The sequence below is a fragment of the Larus michahellis genome, chromosome 4 (genome assembly GCF_964199755.1).
Source record: "Larus michahellis chromosome 4, bLarMic1.1, whole genome shotgun sequence".
NCBI classification, from domain to species: Eukaryota; Metazoa; Chordata; class Aves; order Charadriiformes; family Laridae; genus Larus; species Larus michahellis.
This window is the reverse complement of record NC_133899.1, coordinates 55,950,235-55,960,032: the sequence shown is the minus strand read 5'-3', so window position 1 is coordinate 55,960,032 and position 9,798 is coordinate 55,950,235.

The following is a 9,798-nucleotide window of genomic DNA, read 5'->3' as shown; positions in this document are numbered from 1 at the left end:
TTTGACAGAGGCAGAAAATAGATCCAGCAAGCGGCTCTTCGGTCAGAGCTTATTTCCTGCTAGTGTCAGCACAGAGTCTGGAGAGGACAGTACCCTTCTCCACAGCGGTTTATGTTGCAGCAGAGCCCCCTTCCTTATAAATCTAATGACTTAGCAGCAGATTCAGCAAACAGTTTTCCAGAGTGAAAAATTATTCAGCACATTTTTAAAAAAATGCCCAAGATAAATCATTGTCATAAAGCTCTAGTTTGAGAGTTGATTTTTATACCTACCACACAGACAACTAGCAAAACAGAATTTTCTACTTTACCTAAAATTATTCAGTAATAATTCTGATTTACTGTTAACATACAATTTTCTATTTTATGCAAAGCTGGTTATTTGACATTGGGATCATAATAAACTGGAAGATTAATTCCATGAAATTTGGCACAGGGTTTCCCTTAAAGCATTCAGGTTCTGCTGTGCCTGCATTTCCCACTGTCATGTATTCTTTTTCCTGAAAGCTTCTATTATTGTTGCTATTATAAATGATTATATTATAAATAACTTAAAATAAAAACCTAACCCACAAGCAACACTGAACTTCAGGAAATCTCTACTTGCATCTGGAGTTATTTTTTTAGCTGTTTTGTTTTTCTTTTAGCATTTTTGAGTGAGTCAGTCTTTTTTCTTCCCTTATTTTTACACATTGAAATGATTTACAGATCCATTTAATTCCAGAATAGAACTTGGTATTATAAATTATTAAGAGAGCAACTGAAGAAAACAGCACTAGGCAGGCACCTTACCTCTTTCAAGTGAAGCTTGGCAAAGAAAAACACACCCAAATGAACAAGCTCGTTCTTTACAGTTGTACTTTGCCTGCTACGTAAGTCCAGGTGAAATAATCAGCTCCAACATGCTATCTCAAATGCAGCAAAATTGCATCTTCATTATTTCACACTGTGTTCTTACTCTGGTGGACTTTGTTCTGACATAGTAAGTATGTATGAATTATAAAGTACAAAGATTAAAACAACACAGTATGTAAATTAAACTTCCTTGATTAATAAACAGACACAGTGATGGAGAACCACAAAGTGGTTTTAATTCAGAAAATTACTTACGTTGCTTAAATACACACAGACAGATGCTCAAGTGTACTATGTCATTTTGTATATGTGAATTAACTAGATGCTATACTGCTAGTCACATTTAAGCTTGCATAGAGACAACTTGGTTATTAAGTATTAGGAACAAACCAACCATAAACCTCGTTGTTACTTCATGTTTTAATGTGAATGAATGAGAAGCAGTGTCTCGGAGCTATAAACATGGAAAAAACAGAAGCCGAACACGCTGGTCAACAGGTTTCTATTTTAGTTTATTTGGATTAACAAGAGTTAATTAACATTAATTCAAGTCAAAACTGTAATGAATCAGATGAATTAATTGTTGCTATATATCTGAAAGTTGTACTGTCTACATGCATGGCCTTTAGATGATGTCTAATCTAGCATTTACCCTTTTCAAGATGAGCCAACACTTAAGGTTTTGTGCTCCTTGATCCAGCCTGCAACCCGTTTCTGAAACCAAGTCAAAATTAAAATTGGTGGAGCATTTAAGTGCTGTGCAAGCTCTACTTAAGGATTTGTAGAATGCACAAATTCTGTTCTTCAATAATTCATCCTCAATGAAAGCACACGTGAGGATTTGTATTTCATGCACAATTAAACAAATACACATAATGAATGTTTTAGGGCAGATTTACTTGTAACGTTTAAAGCTCAGTGATATTTCTTTTCATTTTTAAAGCACGAACAATGCTTTATTATACATGAGGGTCACCACAGGGAGTCAGAACAGTATCTTTTCCCTGACACTGTTCATTAGTAGAGCTACAGGGAAATGTGTAAGAACGCATTCTCTCCGCTTTTAGCGTTATGCAGCTCAGGGAATTTCTGATATCTCTATGTTTGACATATCTAATTTCTGGTTAGTACCAAGCTTTATAAACCTTGTCTAAGACATGAAAATGCTGTATTGTAGCTTATGAAATAATAAAAGTGCTTTGAACAGGTACAGATCTTACTGAAATAGTATGCTAAGAAAGGGCAGGAGAAGGTACCTTTCCATTCTGTCCATATTGATACACTCTAGAAATACACGTTAGTGGTATTTATTGATAGGTCTCATGTTACCCTGATATAAATTGGGCTACATCTTTGTTTTGTGCCTTTGATTCCTACATTTACCATCACTGTTTATCTCCTCCCCCGTCTTTCCATTTTTCTTTACTTTCTTGCTGTTTGCTTCTCTCTGTTGATTTCCAAACTTTCATCTGAGCTGGCAGTGCAGAAGTGAAGTGGGAAGTGTTTAATTAGGAGAGAAGAAAGGCCAACAGCGTTAATTCACTCATGCTCAGAAAAGCATCTGTTTCTGCAGACGAAAACTCTGAAATTCAAACAATGAAAATGATGACATCTCTCTGTGCTCTTGATCAAGTATTTTGCGAATAATTTTTCAGCCCTGAAAACTATATAATGATCTTAAGGTAGGGATACTTTACATTGTTATGGTTTGGTCGTACATAGATTTCAAAATAATGCATTTCTATAATGACTTATTGTTATCCCAGTGTCTGCATTTTCCTTCTTCACAGTGTGCCGAAGTTTTAATTATCCTTCCGATTCTGCCCAGCTTTAACTGGCAAGCATTCATATGAATTTTTCCAGTGCAGCCTCTCCTATGTGAAAAGTCTCTTTATAACTTTTAACAACTCACGGCACACCCTTGCAAAGGAAGAATTTGTCTGAAATTGATCAACTTACTACTTCATCAAGCTCTGAGGTTAGTTGCAAAGACACCTGGCTACTGTATTGCAACTAATCAGATTGTCTGTGTAAAGAATATGAAAGATATCCATATCTAACCCATATAATGAAGCCATCAGTTCTATCAAGGGCAAAGTAGCAGCCTGGATAATGATGTCAGTAAGTGACAGTAAATACAGAATCATAGAATCATTTAGGTTGGAAAAGACCTTTAAGATCATCAAGTCCAACCTTTAACCTAGCACTGCCAAGTCCACCACTAAACCATGGGACTCAATCACTCCCCTGGGCAGCCTGTTCCAATGCTTGACAACCCTTTTGGTGAAGAAATTTTTCCTAAGATCCATCCTAAACCTCCCCTGGCGCAACTTCAGGCCTTTTCCTCTTGTCCTATCACTCGTCACTTGGGAGAAGAGTAACACCCACATCCCTACAACCTCCTTTCAGGTAGTTGTAGAGAGCAATAAGGTCTCCCCTCAGCCTCCTTTTCTCCAGGCTGAACAACCCCAGCTCCCTCAGCCACTCCTCGTAAGACTTGCTCTCCAGACCCCTCACCAGCTTCATTGCCCTTCTCTGGACCCGCTCCAGCACCTCAATGTCTTTCTTGCAGTGAGGGGCCCAAAACTGGACACAGTACTCGAGGTGGGGCCTCACCAGTGCCCAGTACAAGGGGACGATCACTTCCCTAGTCCTGCTGGCCACACTGTTACTGATACAGGCCAGGATGCTGTTGGCCTTCTTGCCCACCTGGGCACGCTGCTGGCTCATATCCAGCCGGCTTTTGACCAACACCCCCAGGTCCTTTTCCACCAGGCAGCTCTCCAGCCACTCTGCCCCAAGCCTGTAGCACTGCATGGGGTTGTTGTGACCCAAGTGCAGGACCTGGCACTTGGCCTTGTTGAACCTCATACCATTTACCTCAGCCCATCGGTCCAGCCTGTCCAGATCCCTCTGCAGATCCTTCCTACCCTCAAGCAGATCAACACTCCCACCCACCTTGGTGTCACCTGCAAATTTACTGAGGGTGCCCTTGATCCCCTTATCCAGATCACTGATAAAGTTATTAAATAGAACCGGCCCCACTACCGAGCCCTGGGGAACACCACTCATGACTGGACGCCAACTGGATTTAACTCCATTCACAACTCTTTGGGCCCAGCCATCCAGACAGTTTTTTACTTACCGAAGTGTACGCCCACCCAAGCCATGAGCAGCCAGTTTCTCCAGGAGAATGCGCTGTGGGAAACAGTGTCAAAGGCCTTAAAAAAGTCCAGGTAAACAACATCCACAGCCTTTCCCTCATCCACTAAGTGGGTCACCTTGTCATAGAAGGAGATTAGGTTTGTCAAGCAGGAACTGCCTTTCATGAACCCATGCTGACTGGGCCTGATTGCCTTGTCCTGTACGTGCTGCGTGATGGCATCCCAGTGATCAGCTTCCCAGGCACTGAGGTCAGACTGACAGGCCTGTAATTCCCTGGATCCTCCTTCCAGCCCTTCTTGTGGATGGGCATCACATTTGTTAACCTCCAGTCAACTGGGATCTCCCTGGTTTGCCAAGGAGATGTAGATGATTGAAGGTGGCTTGGTGAGCACATCTGACAGCTCCTTCAGTACCCTTGAGTGGATCCCATCCAGCCCCATAGAGATTCTCCTTAGGCCTCCTTTTGTTGCTGTGTTGTTGTATGTTTTATGTCATGTTGTTGTATTTATGGAAACATTTTTTATCGTCTTTTACAGCGGTAGCTAGATTAAGTTCTAGTTGGGCTTTGGCCCTTCTAATTTTCTCCCTGCATAACCTCGACATCCTTGTAGTCCTCCTGAGTTCCCTGCCCCTTCTTCCAGAAGTCATAAACTCATTTTTTCCTGAGTTCCAGCCAAAGATCTCTGTCCAGCCAGGCCAGTCTTCTTCCCCTCTGGCTTGTCTTTCAGCACATGAGCATGGCCTGCTCTTGCACCTTTAAGATTTCCTTCTTGAAGAATGTCCAGCCTTCCTGGACTCCTTTGCCCTTCAGAACTGCCTCCCAAGTGACTCTCTCAACCAGGCTCCTAGGCAGGCCAAAAGCTGCCCTCCAGAAGTCCAAGGTGGCAGTTCTGCTGACCCTTTTCCTTACTTCTCCAAGAATTGAAAACTATAATTTCGTGATTGCAATGCCCAGGGATGGCCTGTCATTATGGGAAAGGCTTTGACACAGGCTAGCAATTTGCTTTCTCAGGGTCTTCAAAACGCTTGAGGTAAGTGATTGATGGCTTTGTATTGTTGCCAGAAACATGTAAAAATTCTAACTTCCAGGCAATCATCTTGTTCAGCATACCAAGGACCTCAAGAGACAAAGTACTAACAAGGCAAAACACATAAAAAAAGGTCTCACTGAGTATCTTTCCTAAAAGAAGTTTTATGGGTGCACAGCACAAGCGATTGCTTTGGGGAAAAAAAAACCCACACCAAAAAACAAACAACAAAACCAGGCCATAGAACTACTTCTGCAACTTTGAGTGACTTTGAATTGCTTTGCAACCTTGGCTAAATGCGCTTTGGTATCTTTGTGTAGGATCAGTAACAAAATGTTCATAACAGTTTTCACTTGTTCTTGAACTTCTGAGCTGGCAATGGCATCTTAAGTATGTGTTTTGTCTGACAATGCCGAAGGCAGTTATTAACTGCTGAAACAAATTGCAAATAAGACTATTTTCAATACAGCTTCTAAATCTCTTTTTACACATACATTATTTGTGATATGAACCATTATTTGGGAAATGAACCAAGGTATATATTTTTGACTGAACATGAAACAAAACAAATACTTCCCTCTTAGAAACATTTGACTTCTCAAATGTTCAGTAATTTTTTTTCAGATTTCTTTATGAAAATATTCCAAGTTCTGAGGTAAACACTGAAAACATATTCCTCATGTCTTCTTGCTGAACCATAGACTAAATTCTAAAGGCGTAGAAACGTAACTGAATTGAAAAGGGTTCACTTTCAACAAAAACACTGAAGTAGGACCCAACTTGAAAAATATATCCAAATCCATCATCATGGAAGACATGGGAAAATAATTGTTTGGTTAGCTGACAGATAGGACTAGTGGTAATGAAAAACTTAACTTACTCAGGTAACTTTGGAAAAAAGGATGATAGGACACATCTTGTAAATGGCTTTTTTATTCCAAAGGTGGCAGAAATTGCCAGATACAGTCATTGCAGGTGAAAACTGTTGGAGAGTGGAATGCAATTTAGGTGACACCTATCTTAATATGGTAGAATTTGTGATTCAGAGGAAAGGAAAAGTATGTGCAGCATTGTAAGGACAATATTTTTTTTTTTTAAAAAGCAGACCAAGAAACTTAGGCAACCATTTTCTATCCTCTCTTGCCAAGACTCTGAGAAAAAAAGGCTCTTTAAGGGGGCTAGCAATTAATAAGAGGTACTATAATGAAGGAGAAATGACAACCCATTTCTCATGTAGAAAGACAGGAACTATACTAGGAGGTCAAAAGGTCTGGTTCAAGAGTTCTTTAAAAATTTGAAAGTCCGAATGAAGTTGTGCAAACGAGTGGAATAAAATGACAATTTCCTGAGAGTGACTATATAGGAATAACACAACAACAGACTAGGATAAAATTAGAGGTTAAGATTAAAAAGGTTACCATTAGCAAGGAACATAAAAACCAGACAAGTATTCTGTAAATGCATTGGAAATAAAAAGAAGTCAAAACGAAAAATCCATTATTTAATGAAGGCAGAGGGCAAATGTCACAGATTTGATGCCTTTTTTTTGTTGCAGACTTCATAAACAGTGAACAGATACTTAATGAAATTAATTTTAATGAAGGAGTAGGACTGGAGGCCAGATTAGGTGCAAAACATCTCAAAGATACTGAAGAAGTTAAATAGTTTCAACGGGACAAGGACAGATTAAATTCTACAGGCATCTTATGAACTAGCAAAAGTCCTTTCTGAACCATTTACAATTACCTTTTAGAAGTCATGGAGGTCCCAGAAGACTTCAGTGGGCATAGCAGAGGCCTATCTTTTAAAAAGGGGAAAAACTAGGAGCAATAAAGAACAGCAAGCTACAAAACTTAGAAAAGAACTGAAAAAGACAGGGTAAACTGATGAAAGGTAAGGTGATAAGATGATGAAATCAACCAGCATAGACTGGTCAAGAAAGAAATCAAACCAGGCTTGTTTCTCCCTGCTACATGAATCCCTTCCTTTCCCAACCTTTAGTCCTTCCCCTAAACATTCCATAGAAAGTTTCACACATTCCCACAGTCCCATTAAAAGCACCCCATAATAACCTTTAAACAGTTCCAAAGTACCCTTCCCCCTGCATCCCATAGGAGTCCCCTGTAGGCAACACTTCACTATGTAAGGAGTCCTAGGACAGTTTATTTGGTTTTCACACCATGGACAATGGTCTATTCATTCTCCTTTGGTAGTCTTAGGAGCAGTCAAGTCTATGTCTTACAGTTTTCACTGATTAGGTTAACTAGGGTTCCTCTGCCTGTTACTATTCATCTGAACCTCACCAAGCTTTTATGTTTACCATGATTAACCTCATAGTCTAAGAATAACATGGTGCAATGACCACAGTCTGTGACTTGGGAGGTTCAAATTGGACATTTGGGAAAGCTTGTTCACCAGGAGTAGTGCAGCATGGGAACAGCTTTCCCAGACGGGTTGTGAAACCTCCACGCTTGGAGGTTTTTAATACTGACCAGACACACCATAGTGTTGGTGATAATCCTGCTCAAAGTGAGGTTGACTAGAGACAACCAAGATAACCAACACTTCCATCATCAACTGTCTGGACTTCTGAGATAATAAACCTTAAAAGTATCTAGCGTTTCAGGTTTGATCAGGATTCGACACATTGCAAGATATGATTCAAACTCAGAGTCATAGTTTAAACACTACTTATCTAGGTATCAGTCAGCTTTCGGGATAATTTCTACTACAAAAAAAGACATTTAGTGAAATCACTATGATGAAAATATTTTCCTTCTCAATGCACCAGTTTTACCTCAAGTATCTGATCAAAAACAAATAGCATAAAATATTTGGTAAGTACCTGCACAAATATTTGATTCAACAATTGTAGCTGATTATCAGCTCAAAGATTTTTAACAAGCAATGTGTTGATCTTTGATTTGAATCAATTAGCTATACTGTTCTGTTTAAAACATTGTAGCCTAACCTTGTAGTATGAGCCTAAAAATGATTTTCTCACGAGGGACAAGAAGCAGCTGGGAGCATTGTCATGGCAACCATCTCATTTCCAAAGTGAGATTCTGTGACTTCTGTTGCTCTATAGCAACCTCACAGCTGAAGTGGCATTGCTAAAAAAAAAGAGAAAAATGAGGGGCTTTGATTATAGAGCAATATACCATCACAATAAATGCTTGGAAGGATCATAAAAAGTATGCTTCAGAACATAAGACAGGCTTTAAATAAATAAATGAAATTCTCAGTTTGATGATGAGCCCAGGGAAAAAACAACCAAAAAACCAAACCACATCTATCCCACCACACTAATGTGTGTTTCTGTAGCTGACTCTGGAATCAGTCTCTCCTGGAAATAATAGTTATCACAGATCTCACTGTCTCACACTAACTACATGACTTAGTTTCTTGATCCTGCTGTTGTTTAAGGATAATGAATAGCAACATGAATAATACACAGGGGGTGGATAGGCTGGGAGCAGAAAAATTTCTACCAAAACAAGACATTTTGCTGCCCACGGTTCTCCCCAGGAGAGAGGTTGAGATCACATCATAAGAATTAGTCAGATTACTCAATGACTACTGGAAGGTTTTAAGGAACTATGGTGTTAAGAACCTATAGTCTAAGAATCTAGACAGACTAGAAAACCTGTAATACCTCTTTAACATGCTGATTCTAAAACTTAGCCTATAGAATTTAGAAATTAAGGTAAATTCATGCACATATCTAAGGGTTATGGTTTAAACTCTTGTTTATTTACCCTTGCTTCAGTTTGGTTAGCTTAATGTCTTTTCCTGGCTTTAAGAATTCTTGGTATTTGGCATATTTGGGCACAGACGATGGTCACTCAGAGGAGACTATCTGGAAGTGCTACAGCAGTACAAGGATATACACCTGGGAAAAGTGCATTCCTACAATGTAAGTTCTGAGTTTTCCATCATCTACTATCTGCAGCCAACATGTGGAATAGCCATAATGCTGTGTTCAACAGCTAAGACCAACATCCCTTGCATTGGCTGGAGAAAGAATACTAAACTTCCCTTCAAAAGTAACACTGGATAGCAAATCAAGATCTTCAAATGTGCTTACATATTTTTCCACAGGTATTTATATAACCTGGCTGCACTGGTAATTTCAGTCTGTATTTTGTTCAGAAAGGAGCTAACTGAAGCAAGAAAGCACTGCTAAAAATAGCAAACACAGCAGAGCCCATTTCATGGTTTGGACTTCTGTTGATAAACTGTATTAATATTCCCAGTACCACATGTTGTTATTGCAGAAATACCTGCTTATTCAAATTCCTAAATTGGAACATAAAAGAATTATTAGGCAGTAAAAGCATGTTAACACAAACTATATGTAAATTATTAAAAATACATGCAGAAAGAGTAGGCAATGTGAGCACCATTTAAAGGAAAAAAAAACAACAAACGGTGCTTAAATCAAGTTAGAAATTTAAGTCTTTATAGCCATAATCACTTCTTACAAAGAAGCACAGAGAAAGTGGAAGTTCCTCTAGTTAAAAGAAAGGCTGTCAAATTTGAACAACGTACAAAAGATTTTTAAAAGGCTAACAAGGTACTGCAAAGCTATAAAGGCACTTCATGATCTTCAGAGGGCAAGTTGAGTCCATCATACATAAAAGTGCGTTAACAGCTACAACGTATGACAGAAAGCATGCCAATTTTTTGTAGTACAGATTTAACATTGAAAGAGGCAGAATTCTTCAAGTGTCTCTCTTTCCTATGTGATA